Below are 20,092 nucleotides of genomic sequence, written 5' to 3'. Positions count from 1 at the left end.
CCAGAGTGTCTTGGCTTTCCATGCCTGAAATACTCTCATGGGCTCAGATCCGAATGCCTTAAGGGCTGATTCTGAGGCCAGAGTGCTATTTATGACATCTGCCATTCTATGAGTCTGCTGTGTATCCCGCTTCCCATGTTGGATTGTTCTCTCCCTTTTGACTCTATCAGTTAGTATTAGCAGACACTAGTCTTGTTTGTGTGATCCCTTTGACTCTTAGACCTATCAGTGTGATCAATTGTGAACTGAAATTCATCACTTTAACTAGTGAGAATGCATTGGTACATGCCACCTTGATGGGATTGAATTGGAATCCCCTGGCATATTTCTTACTCTACCATTTGGGGCAAGTCCGATTGAGCATGTCCCAAATTGTACATCTCCTCCCTCTCTTATTCCCACTCTTATATTTAACAGGGATCCCTTTTCCGTTAAAATTTAAACACCTAAGAATAATTGTGTGTTAATTACAGAGTTCAACCAATAGTATTAAGTAGAAAAAAAAATTAAAAGGGATAAATTATTAAATTGTACATCGATAGTCAGGACAAGGGCTGATCAAGTCACTGTTTCTCACAGTGTCCATTTCACTTCAACAGGTTTCCCCTTTGGTGCTCAATTAGTTGTCGCAGATCAGGGAGAACATATGATATTTGTCCTTTTGGGACTGGCTTAATTCACTCAGCATAATGTTTTCCAGATTCCTCCATTTTGTTGCAAATGACTGGATTTCGTTGTTTCTTACTGCGGTATAGTATTCTAAAGAGTACATATCCCATAATTTCTTTATCCAGTCTACCGTTGATGGGTTTCATTGTTTTTGACTGCTGTATAGTATTCTATAGAGTACATGTCCCATAATTTCTTTATCCAGTCTACTGTTGATGGGCATTTGGGTTGGTTTCAGGTCTTAGCTATTGTGAATTGAGCTGCAATAAACATTAATGTGCAGACTGCTTTTTTGTTTGCCAATTTAATTTCCTTTGGGCAAATTCCTACATGAGGAGTAAGTGCACAGTGACTCCTGTTGTTGACTTTACCAATTGACACTCCTGTCTATGGCATCAGTAATCTCCCTATGCTCCAGTCATGAGTTTCCAAGGCTATGGAAGCCCTCTGAGTTCTCCGACTCTTATCTTGTTTAGACAAGGTCATAGTCAAAGTGGAGGTTCTCTCCTCCCTTCAGAGAAAGGTACCTCCTTCTTTGATGACCTGTTCTTTCCACTGGGATCTCACTCGCAGAGATCTTTTGCCAGAGTGTCTTGGCTTTCCATGCCTGAAATACTCTCATGAGCTTTTCAGCCAGCTCCGAATGCCTTTAGGGCTGATTCTGAGGCCAGAGTGCTATTTAGGACATCTGCCATTCTATGAGTCTGCTGAGTATCTCACTTCCCATGTTGGATCACTCTCCCCTTTATTTACTCCATCAGTTAGCGTTAGCAGGTACTAGACTTGTCTATGTGCTCCCTTTGACTCCCAGTCCCTCCACCATGACCAACTGTGAACTGAAACTGATCACCTGGAACAGTGAGATGGCATTGGTACATGCCACCTCGATGGGATTGAATTGGAATCCCCTGGTATGCTTCCAACTCCACCACTTGGGGCAAGTCAGCCTGAGCATGTCCCAAATTATACATCTCTTCCCTCTCCCATTCCCACTCCCATGTTCAACAGGGATCACATTTCAGTTAATTTTCAACACTTAAGAATAACTGTGCATCAATTACAGAACTAAACCAGTCATATTAAGTAGAACAGATAAAAAAACTACTAAGAGGGATAATGTATTAAGTTGTTCATTAACAGTCAGGGCTATGCTGATCAAGCCACCATTTCCCATAGTGTCCACCTCACTCCAACAGGTTTCCCCCTTGGTGTTCAGTCAGTCGTCACCGATCAGGGAGAACATATGGTATTTGTCCCTTTGGGACTGGCTTATTTCACTCAGCATGATGTGTTCCAGATTCCTCCATTTTGTTGCAAATGACTGGATTTCGTTGTTTCTTACTGCGGTATAGTATTCTAAAGAGTACATATCCCATAATTTCTTTATCCAGTCTACCGTTGATGGGCATTTAGGTTGGTTCCAGGTCTTAGCTATTGTGAATTGAGCTGCAATAAACATTAGGGTGCAGACCTCTTTTTTGTTTGCCAATTTAAATTCCTTTGGGTAAATTCCAAGGAGTGGGATGGCTGGGTCGAACGGTAGGGTTATCTTCAGGTTTCTGAGGAATCTCCAGACTGACTTCCATAGTGGCTTGACCAGTTTGCATTCCCACCAACAGTGGGTTAGTGTCCCTTTTTCCCCACATCCTCGCCAGCATCTGTTGTTGGTAGATTTCTGCATGTGAGCCATTCTAACCGGGGTGAGGTGAAACCTCATTGTGGTTTTGATTTGCATTTCCCTGATTGCTAATGACCTTGAACATTTTTTCATGTGCCTGTTGGCCATTTGGATTTCCTCTTTTGAAAAATGTCTATTGAGGTCCTTGGCCCATCTCTTAAGTAAGTGGGTTGTTGGTTTTGTTTTTGTGGAGTTTCTTGATCTCTTTGTAGATTCTGGTTATTAACCCTTTATCTGTTGCATAGTTTGCAAATATATTTTCCCACTCTGTCGGTTGTCTCTTCACTCTCCTGACTGTTTCTTTTGCAGTACAGAAACTTCTCAATTTGATGCAATCCCAATAGTTGATGTTGGCTTTGACTGCCTGTGCCTCCCGGGTCTTTTCCAGAAATTCTTTGCCTGTGCCAATATCTTGAAGGGTTTCTCCAATGTTCTCTAGTAACTTGATGGTGTCAGGTCGTAGATTTAGGTCTTTAATCCATGTTGAGTGGATTTTTGTGTAAGGTGTAAGGTAGGGGTCTTGCTTCATGATTCTGCACGTGGAAATCCAATTTTCCCAGCACCATTTATTGAATAGACTGTCCTTGCTCCAGGAATTAGTTTTAGATCCTTGATCAAATATAAGTTGGCTGTAGATGTTTGGATTGATTTCTGGTGTTTCAATTCTGTTCCATTGGTCTATCCATCTGTTTCTGTACCAGTACCATGCTGTTTTGATTACAACTGCCCTGTAGTATGTCCTGAAGTCTGGTATTGTGATGCCTCTGGCTTTGTTTTTGTTGTACAAGATTGCTTTAGCTATTCGAGGTCTCTTGTGCCTCCATATAAATTTCAGCATCATTTTTTCTAGATCAGCGAAGAATGTCTTTGGTATCTTGATTGGGATTGCATTGAATCTGTAATTGCTTTTGGGAGAATGGACATTTTGATGATATTGATTCTTCCAATCCATGAGCATGGAAGATTTTTCCATTTCTTGGTATCCTCTTCTATTTCTTTCTTTAAGGTTTTGTAGTTTTCATCGTAGAGATCTTTAACGTCTTTGGTTAAGTTTATTCCAAGGTATTTGATTGTTTTTGTAGCTATTGTGAATGGGATTGATCTTAGAAGTTCTTCCTCAGCCATGGCATTGTCTGTGTATACAAAGGCTGTTGATTTTTGTGCATTGATTTTATACCCTGCTACTTTGCCAAACTCTTCTATGAGTTCCAATAGTCTCTTAGTAGAGTTCTTTGGGTCCCCTGAATACAGAATCATGTCATCTGCAAAGAGGGATAGTTTGAGTTCTTCCTTCCCAATTTGTATCCCTTTAATTTCTTTTTCTTGCCTAATAGCTCTGGCTAGAACCTCCAGAACTATATTGAATAGCAGTGGTGAGAGTGGGCATCCCTGTCTGGTCCCAGATCTCAGTGGAAATGCTTCCAACTTTTCCCCATTCAATAGGATGTTGGCTGTGGGTTTTTCATAGATTGCTTTGATTGTATTGAGGAATGTTCCTTCCAAACCCAGTTTGCTTAGAGTTTTCATCATGAACGGGTGTCGTATTTTATCAAATACTTTCTCGGCATCTATTGAGATAATCATATGGTTTTTCTTCTGCAGTCTGTTAATGTGGTGTATCAGATTGATTGTCTTGCGCACATTAAATCATCCCTGCATACCAGGGATAAATCCCACTTGGTCTGGGTGGATGATCTTTCTGATGTGTTGTTGCATTCTATTGGCGAGAATTTTATTGAGGATTTTTGCATCTATGTTCATCAGGGATATTGGTCTGTAATTCTCTTTCAGTGCTGCATCTTTCTCTGGCTTAGGAATTAAGGTGATGCTGGCTTCATAGAAAGAATTTGGGAGGACTCCCTCTTCTTCGATTGTTCTGAATAGTTTGAGAAGAATTGGAGTTAGTTCTTCTTTAAATGTCTGGTAGAATTCAGCAGTGAATCCATCTGGTCCTGGGCTTTTCTTTGTTGGGAGGGCCTTTATTACTGTTTCAAGTTCTGTCTCATTTATGGGTCTGTTTAGGTTTTTGATGTCTTCCTGGTTCAATTTAGGCAGGTTGCATGTGTCCAGGAATCTATCCATTTCTGATAGGTTTCCCTGTTTGCTGGCATACAAGTCCTTGTAGTAATTTCTGATGATTCTTTTTATTTCTGTGGTGTCTGTTGTTACATTTCCTTTTTCATCTCTGATTTTATTGATCTGGGTCTTTTCTCTTCTTTTTTTAGTTAGTTGGGCCAATGGGGTGTCAATTTTGTTTATTTTTTCAAAAAACCAGCTCTTCGTTTGGCTGATTTTTTGTAATGTTTTTCTTGATTCAATCCTGTTGATTTCTTCTCTGATTTTAATTATTTCTCTTCTCCTACTAGATGTGGGTCTGGTTTGCTGTAGGTTTTCTAGATCCTTGAGGTGAATTGAAAGCTCATCTATTTGGTGTCTTTCCAATTTCTTGATGTAGGCACCTATTGATATAAACTTTCCTCTTAACACTGCTTTTGCTGCGTCCCATAAGTTTTGGTATGTTGTGCTGTTATCCTCATTTACTTCCAGAAAGTTTTTGATTTCTCTTTTGATTTCTTCCATGACCCATTGTTCATTCAGGAGCATGTTGTTCAATCTCCATGTGTTTGCGTATGCTCTAGGGATTCCTGAGTTGCTAATTTCCAACTTCATTCCTTTATGGTCTGAGAAGCTGCATGGTATGATTCTAATTCTTTTGAATTTGCTGAGACTTGCTTTATGGCCTAGTATGTGGTCAATCCTAGAGAAGGTTCCATGTACTGCTGAGAAGAATGTAAAATCTTTAGCTGTAGGATTGAAAGTTCTGTATATATCTGTTAGATCCATTTGGGCTATAGTGTCGTTTAAATCTACTGTATCCTTGTTGATCTTCTGTCCTATTGATCTATTTCTGAGAGTGGAGTATTGATGTCCCCCAGTACTACTGTATTGGGGTCTAAGTCTCCCTTTAAGTCCGTTAATAAATCTTTTAGATAAACTGGTGCCCTGTAGTTAGGTGCATATACATTGATAATTGTTATATCTTCCTGTTGAATTGATCCCTTAATCATGATATAGTGTCCCTCTTTGTCTCTCTTAACAGTTTTTGTGGTAAAGTTTATGTTGTCCGATATTAAGATAGCTACGCCCGCTCTTTTTTCATTTCTGTTGGCATGGTATATCTTTTTCCAGCCTTTCACTTTCAGTCTGTATGGATCTTTGTTGGAAAGATGTGTTTCTTGTAAGCAGCAAATAGATGGGTTTTGTTCCTTAACCCAATCAGCCAATCGGTGTCTTTTAACTGGACAGTTCAGGCCATTCACGTTCAAAGTGACTAATGATAAGTGGTAACTTTGCCCTGCCATTTGCCAAAGATAAGTTCTAATATATGCTTTGAATTCCCTGTGATCTTTTGCTGTGAGGTTTCCTTCCTTGGTTTCCTTCCTTTACCTTCTTTCATATTGATGACCGTGTTTCTGTGTTTCTGTGTGTAATGCATCCTTAAGCATCTTTTGCAGGGCTGGACGAGTGGCAACAAATTCTTTCAATTTCTGTTTGCAATGAAAAGTCTGTATGTATCTCATAAATGCATTAAGAACATAGTAATTCTCCAAGTACACCCACCCTCCCACTCACTCTCCCTTCTCCTCCCTCTCCTGTTTAGTTCAAGAATGAAAACGAAACAGAAAAAAGAAAAAAAGAAAGAATGGAATAAAAAAAAACCTGAGAACTGTTCCTCAAGAGTCTGTTCCTCTATACAAGGGTTGTTCTTTGTTATTTTTTCCTGAAGGTGATTTCACTTTTTTTTTAACTCTTCTTTTCCCTTCCTTCCTCCCCCATCTTTCCTTTTAGAAACTTGATAGTCTTTAAAGAAGAACTCAAGGATGATACATCTTTTGTGAGCTCTTAAACAGAACTATACCTTATGAGACATAAGAATATCCTCCATTGAATACACTAAAAGGAAGCAATTCTTGAGAACAAGTTTTACTATTAAGTCTCATGTTACAACTCTTTAGGGACAAATGTCCTGCATGGGAAGTTAATACAATGACTTTTGTTGTTTATTTAACAAATTACACTCTTATATAGGACACTAGTGATCACCCAAGGTGCTTGACATGAGCTGCAGAGTGTCTTGGCTTTTCATTCCTGAAATGCACCCCCTGAGCTTTCCAGTCAAACTTGAATGTCTTAAGGGATGATTCTGAGATTGAAGTGCTACTTAAAGTGATAGTCATTCTATTAGTCTGCTATGTGGACTGCTTTCCATGTTGGAGCCTTCACTCTTTTTGAATTCTGTCAATTAGTGTTTCAAAACACTTAGTCCTGTTTATATGACCACTTTAGCATTTGATCATATCTATAAGGTCATTTTTCCACTTATTCCTACTCATTTGATCTTTATAACATTTAAATTACTATTTTTATTAGCCAGCTAAAGGGATTTTGGGGTCTTATGGCAAGTTGTTAAGCAGTACCCTTAGAAATTAGTCCATATGAATCTATATATATTGCTTTGCATATGAACTTCATACATTTCACAATTACAACGTTATGACCTTAGTAATTCTTTCTCCTATGCCTGCCCTCCCACCCTCACTCCAACTTCCTTCTTCTTTGCTTTCATATTCTCACTTTTTTTAATAAGATACATTTTAATTAACTTTATACATATATTATTAACTCTATGTTAAGTATAGTGTTCAATGAATCATATGAAAGAGAAAAAGGTAAGGAAAATATTATAAAGGAAAAGATAAACAAAATATAGAATACAAAGCTGTTCAACAGTCAAGCGAAGGGCTGTTCAAAATAATTGCTTCTCAAAGTGTCAATTTCATTTCTATATGTTGTATTTTAGGTGCTCTATTAGTTATCACATGTCAGGGAAAACATATCAAATTTGACCCTTTGGGACTGCCTTATTTCACTGAGTATGATGTTTCCAGTTTCATCCATTTTGTTGCAAATGACTGGATTTCATTTTTTTACTGCTGTGTAGTATTCCATGGTATACGTATTTTCTTTATCCAGTTTTTAGTTGATGGTCATTTGGTTGATTCAATGTCTTTGCTATTGTGAATTAAGCTGCAATAAACATGGTATTACAGATAGCTCTTTCATATGCTGATTTAATTTCCCTTGAGTAGATTTCTAGGAGTGGGATGGCTGGGTCATATGTTAGGTCTATTTGCAGACCTCTGAGGTATCTCCACATGGTCTTCCATAGTGCCTTTACCAGTCTATATTCCCACCAACAATGGATTAGGATACTTTTATTCCCACATACTTGCCAGCATTTGCTCTTTGTTGATTTGTGTATGATGGCCATTATAATGGGGATGAGGTGAAATATTGTAGTTTTGATCTGTATGTCTCTGACTGCTAGTGATCCTGAGCATTTTTTCATGTGTCTGTTGACCATTTGGATTTCATCTTTTGAAAGATGTGTAGGTCATTTGCCCATATTTTAACCAGATTCTTTGCTTTGTTGTAGTTGATTTTCTTGATCTCTTTATATTTCCTGGTTATTAATCCTTTATCAGATCTATAGTTTTCAAATATTTTCCCATTATGTCAGTTGTCTATTAATTTTACTGATTGATCATGTTGCAGTTGATATAATCCCATTTATCGATTTTGGCTTTGATTGCCTGTACCTGTGGGTTCTTTTACAAGAATTCTTTTTCTATGGCTATCTTATAGGGTTTCCCCAATGTCCTCTAATAATTTGATGGTGATGGGTCATAGATTTAGGTCTTTATTCCATTTTGAGTGCATTTTGGTGGAAGGTGTCAGATAAAGCTCTTGCTTCATGCTTCTGCATGTGGTGATCCAGTCTTGTTGGAGAGACTGTCTTTGCTGCAGGGGTTGATTTTAGCTCTTTGTCAAAGATAAGTTGGCTGTGGATGCTTGGATTAATTTCAGGAGTATCTATTCTTTTAAATGAATCTAGCCATAATTTTCTGTGATAGTTCCAGGCTGGTTTGATTATAACTATACTTAAATATGTCTTCAAACCTGGTATTATGATTCCTTGGGCTTTGTTTTTGTTGTGTAAGATTGCTTTAGCTATTTGGGGTATTCTGTCTTTCCTTATGAATTTCATCATTGTTTTTTCTATATTTGAGAAGAATGTCATTGGTATTTTGACTGGTATCACATTGAATCTGTAAATTGCTATTGGTAGTATAGACATTTAGATGATATTGATTCTTCCAATCCATGAACATGAAAGATTTTTCCCCTTTTTGTGTCTTCATCTTTTTCTTTCTTTAGTGTTTTGTAATTCTCATCACAGAGATAATTGTAATTCCTGGTTAAATTTATTCCAAGATATTTGATTTTTTGGTAGCTGTTGTGAATAGGATTGATCTTAGAAGCTCTTTCTCAGCTGTGGCATTGTCTCTGTATACAAAGGCTTTTGATTTTTGTATGTTGATTTTATATCTTTCTGAACTGCAAACTCTTCTATGACTTCCAATTGTCTCTTAGTGGAGTCTTTTGGAACCTCTATGTATAGGATTATGCCATCTGCAAATAGGGATAGTTTGTCTTCCTCCTTCCCAATTTGTATCCCTTTTGTTCCTTTTTCTTGTTTAATGGCTTTGGTTAGAACTTCCAGGACTATATTGAAAAGCAGTGGTGAGAGTGGGCACCCTTGTCTGGTTCCAGATCTTAGAGAGATTGCTTCCAACTCTTCCTCATTCAGTTGGACCCTGGCCATGGGTTTGTGATACGTTGCCTTGATTGTGTTGAGGACTATTCCTTCTTACCTAATTTGCTTAGAGTTTTCATCATGAAAGGGTGTTGTATTTTGTCAAATAGTTTCTCTGTGTTTATTGAGACAATCATATGGTTTTGTTCTTCAATTTGTTGATGTTATGTATCTCATTGATTTGCAAATGTTGAACCATCCCTGTATACCAGAAAAAAATACCACTTGGTCCAGGTGGATGATCTTTCTGATGTTTTGTTTCATTTGGTTGGCTAGTTTTGCATCTGTGTTCATCAGAGAGATTGCTATGCATTTCTCTTTCTCTGTTGTATCTTTTTCAAGTTTAGGAATTAAGGTGATGCTAGCTTCATAGAAAGAATTGGGTGGATTCCCTCCCTTGTGATTGTTTGCAATAGCTTAAGAATTGGAGTTAGTTCTTTAAATGTTTGGTAGAATTCAGCAGTGAAGCCATCTAGTCCTGGGCTTCTCCTTCTTGGCAGGGTCTTTATTACTGATATGAGTTCTGTCTTGGGTATTGGTTTGTATAGGTTTTCAAAATTTCATGACTCAATTTAGGTAGGTTATATGTTCCCAGGAATCTATCCATTTCTTCTAGGTTTCCCAATATTTTGGTCTACAGTTTTTGTAGTAAATTCTGATGGTTCTTTTTATTTCTATGGTGTCTCTTGTTATATTTCCTTTTTCATCTCTGATTTTGTTAATTTGGGTCTTCATCCTCCTTTTTTTGGTTAGTTTCAAAAAACCAGCTCTTTGATTTACTGATTTTTGTATTGTTTTATTGCTTTTGATTTGTTCCTTTCTTCTCTAATTTTAATTATATCTTTTCTCCTACTAGTTTTGGTTTTAGTTTGCTGTTGCTTTTCTAAGTCCTTGATATGCCTTGATAGTTCATTTATTTGCTACCTTTCCAATTTCTTTCTTTCTTTTTTTTTTTTTTTTTTTTTTTTTTGATAGGCAGAGTGGACAGTGAGAGAGAGAGACAGAGAGAAAGGTCTTCCTTTGCCGTTGGTTCACCCTCCAATGGCCGCCGCGGCCGGCGCGCTGCGGCCGGCGCACCACGCTGATCCGATGGCAGGAGCCAGGAGCCAGGTGCTTTTCCTGGTCTCCCATGGGGTGCAGGGCCCAAGCACCTGGGCCATCCTCCACTGCACTCCCTGGCCACAGCAGAGGGCTGGCCTGGAAGAGGGGCAACCGGGACAGAATCCGGCGCCCCGACCGGGACTAGAACCCGTTGTGCCGGCGCCGCTAGGCGGAGGATTAGCCTAGTGAGCCGTGGCGCCGGCCCTTTCCAATTTCTTGATGTATGCTCCAATTGCTATAAACTTTCCTCTGAACACTACTGTTGCTGTATCCCATAAGTTTTGATATGTTGTGTTGTTATCCTCATTTACTTCCAGAAAGTTTTTGATTTCTCTTTTGATTCCTTCTGTGACCCAATGTTCATTCAGGAGCATGTTGTTCAGTTTGCATGTGTTTGTATATGTTCTGGGGATTCCTGAGTTGTTGGTTACCAACTTCATTCCATTGTGGTCAGAGAATATACATGGTATGATTTTGATTATTTTGAATTTGCTGAGACATGCTTTATGGCTTAGCATGTGGTTAATTCTAGAGAAAGTTGTATGTGCTGATGAAAAGAGTGTGTATTCTATCACTATAGGGTGGAAAGCTCTGTAGATATCTATTAGGTCATTTGGTCTATATTGCTGATTAAGTCTGTTGTTTCCTTGCTGATTTTTTGTCTAGTTGATCTGTGCATTGCTAAAAATTGGTATTGAAATCCTCCATTACTATTGTATTGGAGTCTATGTCTCCTTGGAAACCCATTAACATTTCTGTTAAATAGACACCTGCCCTCCAATTTGGTGCATATATGTTTATTATAGTCACATCTTCCTGTTGAATTGATCACTTAATCATCGCATAGTGCTATTCTTCATCTTCTTTAACAATTTTTGTCTTAAAATCTATTTTGTCTGATATTAGGATGGCTATATCAGCTCTTTTTTGGTTTATGTTAGCATGGATTATCTTTTTCCATCCTTTCCTTTCAGTCTTCATACATCTTTGTTGGTAAGATGTATTTCTTGAGGGCAGCAAATAGATGGGATTTCTTTTTTTAATCCATTCAGCCACCTTGTGCTTTCTAACTGGTGAGTTGAGACCATTTACTTTCAAGGTGACTATTGTTGAGTAATTACTTTGCCCTGCCATATTTCCATTAATAGTTCTATTTTTCACTTTGGATTTCTTTTACTTTTACTGGGAAATTTTCGGCCTTCACCTTCTTTCTTAATGATGTTCTGGTTTCTATGTTTCTGTGTATAGCACAACTGTGGGCATCTTTTGTAGGGCTGGGCAGGTAGTTACAAGTTATTTCAATTTCTGTTTGTTATGGAAGATCTTTATTTCACCTTCATTCATAAATGAGAACTTTGTGGGGTACAGTATTCTGACAGTTTTTTTTTTTTTTTTTGGACTTTGAATATATTTCAACATTCTCTCCTAGTCTGTAGAATTTCTGATGAGAAGTCAGCTGTGAGTCTAATTGGGGTTCCTTGTGCACATTTTGGTATCTTTTTATGTTTTACTGTGGAAAGTGATACTACAGTATGTCCTGGTGAAGATCTTTCCTGATCATGTCTATTGGGCATTCTGTGTGCTTCCTGTTCTTGGATGTCCCTTTTCCAAACTGGGGGAATTTTTCTGTTATTATTTCATTTAAAATGTCTTCTAATCCTTTCTGGCTTTCCACACCTTCAGGAACTCCTAGGACATATGTGTTGGGTTATTTGATAGTATCTTGTAGATCTCCAACAGTGTTTTTTAGTTTTCTAATTTCTTCCTCTTCTTTTTTTTTTTTTTTTTTTGGTCTGACTATAAAATTTCCAGAAATTTGTCTTCTTGCTCTGAAATTCTTTCTTCTGTCTCACCTACTCTGTTGTTAAAGCTTCCCACTGTATTTTTATCTGATCTATAGAGTTCTCCATTTCCAGTATTTCATTCTGATTTCTCTTTAATATATCAGTTTCATGGGAAAATTTTCATTTCATTCATGAGTTTGCTTCTGTTTGCTTCTAAGTTATCTGATAATTAATTTTTTGAATTCCACTCTTGACATATACTCAATCTTTTCATCTTTACCTTCTGCTACTGAAGTATTATAGAGTTCTATTTGGAGGCTAGTAGTGTCTCCCTTATTCTTATTAATATTTACTCATTTGTTTCTAGCATTTTTTGGTCTGGTTGCTTTTACCTTTTTTGTGTCTTTGTGGATTAGTGGGACATCAATACTTTCAGTGAGTAACAAGAGGTGTGTGCTGGGTATGACCTGGTTGCTCTGTTAAGTATTCATAATTCCAGGGAGCAAATATCCAAGGTAAGGCCCCTATGGGGCTTTGTAGCTCTCCTCTTTTTATATGTATGGAGGAGGGTGTTCACCTCTGTTGGTGTGACCTGCCCTTCACCTCACAGTTGCATGACACCCTGATGTTAGCCCCTGGTGTTTTCAGCACTAGTTCACACTGCTTAATGAACTGCACCTTTGATCTGTGCTGACTTTCCTATGAACACAGTTCCCACTGTTATGAGTTGAGATAGGTCTGTGGGTCATGGTTTTTGCATGGAACCCCTGCCTACTGGAGCCTGGCTCACTTTACAATGATGGTAGGCATGCACAAGCTTTTGATAGGCAGGGCTTACTCTTGCCATACCACTTGCATGGAGAGGGAAGAAATTCTTCTGTATTGTTGTGTCCCTCACTGTTTGGGTGGAGAATGAAATGACCCCCACTATTGGTGGGAACATGTACAGGAAGCAGGGGCAGCAGCCACCTGCCTATGTCCAAAAATAGAAAAACAAAAACAAAAGGGCAGAATGGCTTCTCCAGCTGGCTGCTTGTCCCTGCAGGGTTGGGGAAAGGGGAGGGAGGTGTACCACCTACCTATTTGTTCATTCATTTTTTTTCCCACATTGAACTTCAAAAGCAGTTCACCAAACACTAATTCCAGTGCTATCTGTGGCTTGGTGGATGCACAGATTCCCCTCTCACCTGGTCTTAAGGGACTGGTGCTCTCCTCTCCAGGTCAGAGCCTCCACTGTGTTTTGTTGTTGTTGTTGTAATTCACTGTTTCACTGTGGACCTGGACCGTCTCTACTGTTCTTTAAGGGTTTCCTGTTGCAAAATCCCCATGGATTTATCTCAGGAGTGTAGTTTCAATTCAATATTAATTTTACCCTATGTGATTCAGACTGTCCTGTTACTATTCTGCCATCTTGGAACCCCCAAGTGATTTCTCTTTTATTGTAGATCCATAAGTAAGCAAAATAGAAAATTCATTAGTTGGCCAGCACCACAGCTCAACAGGCTAATCCTCCGCCTAGTGGCGCCAGCACACCGGGTTCTAGTCCCAGTCGGGGTGCCAGATTCTGTCCCGGTTGCCCCTCTTCCAGGCCAGCTCTCTGCTGTGGCCTGGGAGGGCAGTGGAGGATGGCCCAAGGGCTTGGGCCCTGCACCCCATGGGAGACCAGGATAAGCACCTGGCTCCTGCCTTCGGATCAGCGTGGTGCGCTGGCCACAGCACGCCGGCCGTGGATTGGAGGGTGAACCAATGGCAAAGGAAGAGCTTTCTCTGTTTCTCTCTCTGTCTCTCTCTCTCGCTGTCCACTCTGCCTGTCAAAAAAAAAAAAAAAATTTCATTAGTTAACTTTTTTCTTCCCAAAGTGTTCTTAAAAATTTAGTTGCTATTTTCTATATTTTCCATATGTTGATTTTTCATCACAGACTTTGATAATAACTTATCTTTCAAGATGATTACATTTATTAAAGATTTTTTAAAATAAATTTTGAACTTTTATATAATTTTGAAAAATATTTTATTTTTTATTTATAGGAAAGGTAGTATATTTATGTGAAAGGTAAAGGGACAGAAACATACAGAGATATCCCATCTATCATGGTTTGAATCAATTTCAGCAATTATTCTTTCAATAGAAAAAATCAATCTTTGCATAAAGATTTTATATTTCATTGTATAACTTACTGCTCTGTACTAAAGTACTCTTTTTCTTCCAAGTGCTTTTTGTTGGTCAGATGTTGCAAAGAATATATACAGTATTTATTTCAAATATCCAGATTCTTTAATTTTCCAACTGCTATTTTATTAATTCATGCTTTTTTTTCACTCTTTCATACTTCTTTTAAAATGTTTTTTGCCTTTTTCTCCAGATAAAGGCCTCTTCCTTTTCCACCATCAAAAAATAAATATTATAAGTAGAAAATTCTGATTATTTAAATATCCTATAAGATAATCATTCTATTATAGTGTTTTGACTTACTGTCAGTTTATAGAAAAACTGTTATATTCATTTGCTAGTGTTGCCATAACAAAATATCACAAACTGAATGGCTTAATTAACAGAAATTGTCTCACAGTTTTGGAGAATGGAAGTCCAAAATGCATGTAAGCTGGGTTCCTTTAGCGGGATGGAAGAGAAGCATTTGTTCCAGGCCTCTCCACGTGGTGTCAGCAGGTCATCTTCTCTGTCCATTCACATCATGTTCCTGCTGCACATGTCTGGTACAAAGGTTTCCTTATAAGGACTTCATTCAGATTGGTTTCAGGGCTGTTCCTGCTCCAGCATGACTTCATTTTAGCTTAATTAATTACATCTTCAAGGACTGTATTTCTGAATAAGTTCATATTTTGTGATACTAGGGATTAGAACTTCAATGTGTGATATTTCTGAGATATAAGTAAATTCAAAAAAATGTTCACCCAAGTTGTTTAACAGAATATTATTTTTTTTCCAATGGGAAAGGTTTCTTAAAAAATCTTTTTATATATTTTAAGACTTTGAGGTTTTGTGATCCACAAATTTATTATGAATATTATTCCTTTTGTGAATTTATTGGAATTATTTATTTGTATTAATATCTTCATATACTTTAATATATATTATTTTATCAAGAATTCATGATTTTTACTTCTTTTTGAATAATTTTTGTCAAGAAGTGAATATTTTATGATTCTCTACATTTATAAAAAATGGTTAAACAGCCAAAGATCAGTGTAGAGATTCATAGATTTTTTTTCTCTAATATTGATGTATTTCAAAAGGATTTGAAGCCCTTGGCTTTGGAGGCAACATTTCTATTTCAGAGTACTATGAGGCACTAGGGAAACAGGGGTTTCTCCACCACAGGGGGAAACACAAGATGGCCTAGGTTCATAATTTCCTACTGTATAGTAGAAGAAATCCACTCTGTGCATGAGTACGGTCCATTGGGTTCAAGTCTTATTGTTTCAAACAAGAAAATAATTGGGGTATCACGAATTGAAATTGCCAGTATTGTAAGTAAATAATAAAAATCTACTGTGACCAAGGAACTTAATGCTGGCATTCAAGATGGTATTATAAATGAATATTGATGTTAAAACCATCAGTAGCATGTTTTGTAGATTTAACTGTACAGGGAGAGTTCCAAGAATGAATATATGATCAATTAGTTTTATAATATTCAAAAATTAAAATGCTGTTTTCATGGGATAAAAATGTCAATGACTTGCATATTTTCATAGTTTTGTATCCTTTTTCTATGCTTCCTTATTAAGAAGTTCCCTGAGTTCTCTTCTAATTGGAGACCATTTTGCTTAGTGAAATAAGTCATTCCAAAAAGACAAATCTAGTTTTGCCTGATTTGTGTTAATGAATGTACAGAGTCCAAAAAATGTAATGTATGTGAGTGAAATTTGATTATTGTTTATAGCCCTTGCCTATCCTCCAGAGGAACAGTGGTTTTATACTTACTTGTAATTCCTTACTTAGTAGAGTGTTAAGCTTGTCATCAAGTAAATTAAAAATATGTTGTTGCAGAAAGTAAAAGAAAAATAAGACAGAAAGAGAACTGAAGGTAGGAGTAAGGGAGGGAGGAAAGGTAGGGTAGTCAGTATCATTTGTGTTCTTAGAATTGTATACATGATGCCGGCACCGCGGCTCACTAGGCTAATCCTCCGCTTTGTGGCGCCGGCACACCGGGTTCTAGTCCCGGTCGGGGCACCGTATTCTGTCCCAGTTGCCCCTATTCCAGGCCAGCTCTCTGCTATGGCCTGGGAGTGCAGTGGAGGATGGCCCAAGTGTGTGGGCCCTGCACCCCATGGGAGACCAGGATAAGTACCTGGCTCCTGGCTTTGGATCAGCGTGGTGCGCCAGCCGCAGCGCGCCGGCCGTGGCAGCCATTGGAGGGTAAACCAACGGCAAAAGGAAGACCTTTCTCTCTGTCTCTCTCTCTCACTGTCCACTCTGCCTGTCAAAAAAATAAATAAATAAAAATAAAAAATTTAAAAAAAATTGTATACATGAAATGCATGAGATTTGTTCATTCATATAAATAAAAATTTTAAAAATGAAAAGTATGAGGCTATTTGAATGATCCACTGTGCTCAAGAAATGATTGTCTTAGTAATTTATGTAATATGTGTTAACATGGCTTAAAATATAGTGAAAATTAGGAATGTAAGTTAGAAATATAACAAAGCAGTCTTTAAAACGTTTAATTTTATAAGATTATTATAAAATGTCATTCTAATATTCGGTAATGTTTTATCATTTCAATTATGATTTTTCTCATAATAAAATATAGAAAATGAAAGGTATTAGAAAGGTCTCTTAAAAAGAAAAACAGCAAAGGGAAAGAAAAACTAAAATATTCCATATTTCCTTTGACATCCAGTGAAGATGATTTATTGATATCTACTCCCCAAGATGTTCACACTCTAAACCTAATATGTGTGAATATGTTACTCTACATGGCAGAAACTTTAATTTGGTTATATATTTTAAGGGTAGAAGATTACCCCAATTCATTTGGATGGGTCCAATACAATCCTGAGTCCATAAAAACAGAGTATCTTCTCTGCTGGAGTCAGAGCAAATGCAGTAGAAGAATTCAGAGATATTTGAAGCATGACAGGAAGTCTACTCACCATTTCTGGAGGCTTTGCCACATGGAAAGCATTAGAAGAAATTCAAGCAAATTCTAAGATGAAAGTCTGCTATGCCCTCAATTCACTCTATCAGCCAAAATGGGATAACAGGCCTCAGTGAGACAATGCTGAAAAACTGATCCAGGGTCCAACCTAAATGACCTTGGAAGTACATATAATCCCAGAGTTTCCAGCAAGCAACACATCTTTGAATAGACCTTGGCTTTGGTATTCTAAGACTAAACTTAAGACATAACTGAGTTATGTTCTATCTGGGTTTCTGATTATTAACAAGTATTTTTAAGCTACTTAATTTGTGATAATTTGTTATGTGGCAATGGAAAATTAACATAATTGATTAATAGAGGAGGTCAACAATAAAATACAAAAGAGAAAATAAAAAAAAATATTGATCTTTAAAGATTATGTGATTTCTACTAAATGTATAAAAGAAATTCCTGAACTACTGCAGCAGTGATACTTTGTATGATCCCTGGAAGGTAATTTAAACCTACAACAGAAAAAACCCTCAAGGAAACTATCCAACAGTGAAAAGACTTCATCAAGGGAGAAAGCCCCTCAACAAGTAAAAGTCCTCAACGTAGGAAACATCTCCAACAACAACAAAAAATTCTCTCCCAACAAAGTTAGCCTTCCCCTTTATACCCTCCAGAAAAACAGGGGATGATGTCTGGGGTGGAGCCCAGTTATATCTAAAAGAAAGTGGATTTGAGGGAAGGGCTTGCAGCAACACTCTCAATTTCCATGTTTTAGGAAATATAGGAAGTTTTATGATAACAGGTGCATGATAGGAATGTGTTGCTGTGGATTCGTTCTGAGAGGAGGAGTGTGGTGGGGGCAAGAGGTGCGGAGTGACCACACAGACCCCGGGAGTCGGGTGAAAGCGGGCCAGATGCAAGCAGCCTGCAGGCTCGTTTATTTCAGTTGGTACAGCAGATTAAATAGCCAAGGCAGCCAATCCGGTCAAGGGGCGGTTTATGCCCTAACCAATCACAGCCTGTTGCCAGGCAGGCTCTGTTGCCAGGTGGGTTTCGAAGCCATTCCTAAGTAACTGATGCTTGATTGCCAGTGGCCATCTTGGCATGGCCTTCTCATTCCACCACAGGAATGGCAGTGCCCTCTATGGTAACTTCATCATAATGTCCTAAATGTCACCAAGGGTACAAATCCTGCAACCAAACTGAGTATTTCCAGCTAGTTCTAGGTTCAGAACATTATAGAACATGCAGTTTTTGCTAACAGAAAATTATGGTGGGGTTTGCTGGTGCAGGGGCAGTAGGCCTGCATGGCACATAGAAAACATTTAGATAGGGCATACAGGGGGACTTGTCATATTGGCAGGCTCCAGCTGTCCCATTTGCAGGTTGTCCTCAGCTGTTGAACCACACATCATCAACTTTTTTTGGTCAAGGGGCCATCTACCAGTTGTTTGACTGGAGCTATCAATCAATGACTTTTGCTGTTGTGGAGGCTGTCAAACCTCAACTCTTCCCCTATCTATCTACATCCCTACAATAAAAGGGTTGTATCATAATTATGGTTGTATCATAAGATATTGACAGTAGCTTTTGGCATGTAGTAGATACTTAATATATTCTTTTTTAATAAATTATGGTAATCTGGTTTTTGAAAGATTTATTTATTTGAAAGGCAAAGAAAGAGAGAGAGAGAGAGAGAGAGAGAGAGAAATCTTTCATCTTCTTTTATTTTTCAAATGCTTGCAAAAGCTGGGGCTCAACAAAGCTGAAGCCAGAAGCCAGGAACTCCATCCAGGTCTCCCACATGGGTGGCAGAAATCCAAGTTCTTGGGCCATCATCTGTTGCCTTCTAGATGCATTAGTAGGAAGTTGGTTTAAAATTGAAATGTAAGCAGGACTCGAACTAGGCATTCCACTATGGAATGCTTGTGTCCCAAATGGTAGCACTCTTAGATTTTTTTCTATTCTTCTTCCTTCCTTGTTATCCAATCTTTTTCACCCTTCTCTTAATTCTGAGTCCTCCACTAATAACTCTAATAAATACAAATGATGTGCTATTTTCTTTATAGCCTTAATTTTTTAACATTGACCAGTCCATGCTATGATTATTTTTGCTAATATAAGAGATTTTCATTTTTCCTGAAGTAGCTCACTTACATTTTACTTATAGTTCTATTTTCTGCTGTAGTGTTATCAGATTTGTTTACCTTGTAAATATCTTTCCTCTACTGAAAGAGACAGGACTTGACTAATTCCTTAAGTTTGCTTAAGAGTGAATTAAATGGAGGAGAAAATGAGAAGTTAGGTAAAGTAATACGATATCATCATGAACATTTTCCTGTTGTAGTGATACTCTGTGAAATGTCTTCTTACATGGAGGTTCACAGATGAAGAGCTGGTCAGGAAGTTGTTAATAGCACTAAAACGCATCTGCTCAAAGTACTAAATACACTGCCTTCTGACAAATAGAGGAAGTCCAAACAATTGACCCCAGTACCCCAGACAATTACCACTCTCATCTCTGTGACTCAGCAATTTTGTTTGAATTGCTATGGGATTGCTAAATTGCTAGTTTTAGACAGCTGCCCTCCTTACTGACTTCATGGCAAGCTAATATGTAACCTCAGCTGTTGCAAGTAATATTCTGAGTTTATGAAGTAAGCTGGAATGCTGATCAGAACAGCAAATTTAAAATGCAGTTATGGTTCATTAAAGTGGACTTTAATACTCACTTGAATAAATTTTACTGCACACTACGTAAACAGATGCCATGTGTGATGTTTTTGTTTTTACTTTTCTCCTTCCCCTCTTTTTTTTTTTTTTTTTTTGAATACCTTTCTTGGAGAATTATGTAAAGATTTTTCTAAACCTTAAGATTCAGTTTCTCAGGCAGTAGAAACTGGGCCACTGCTCACCAAGCTAATGTCACCAGTCACCAGATTCCTTACATTGAATGCCTCATTGCTTTTGAAAACCCTGTCTTTGCCAATATTGCCCTATGTTCCTGATTTCTTTTCTAAAA

At 37.9% G+C, this 20,092-nt stretch overlaps 1 long non-coding RNA gene across 11 annotated transcripts in view; it reads left to right on the top strand.

Annotated features, from left to right (window-relative positions):
* Positions 1 to 20,092, top strand: part of LOC103350577 (uncharacterized) — a 196,173-nt gene that overhangs the window by 21,918 nt on the left and 154,163 nt on the right. For 3 of the 11 annotated variants that reach the window (XR_007908942.2, XR_011387805.1, XR_007908948.2), the window contains one exon: positions 6,009 to 10,045. The exons of 7 other annotated variants lie outside the window; for them this stretch is intronic. This is a non-coding gene — a long non-coding RNA (uncharacterized lncRNA). Of the gene's footprint in view, positions 1 to 6,008; positions 10,046 to 20,092 lie in introns of those variants that run through there. One more of the 11 variants, XR_007908940.2, reaches the window with a different exon arrangement.

Source organism: Oryctolagus cuniculus, chromosome 4 (genome assembly GCF_964237555.1).
Source record: "Oryctolagus cuniculus chromosome 4, mOryCun1.1, whole genome shotgun sequence".
Lineage (NCBI taxonomy): Eukaryota > Metazoa > Chordata > Mammalia > Lagomorpha > Leporidae > Oryctolagus > Oryctolagus cuniculus.
Note: the sequence above shows the minus strand (reverse complement) of the source record. Positions and strands in the feature narration are given on the sequence as shown.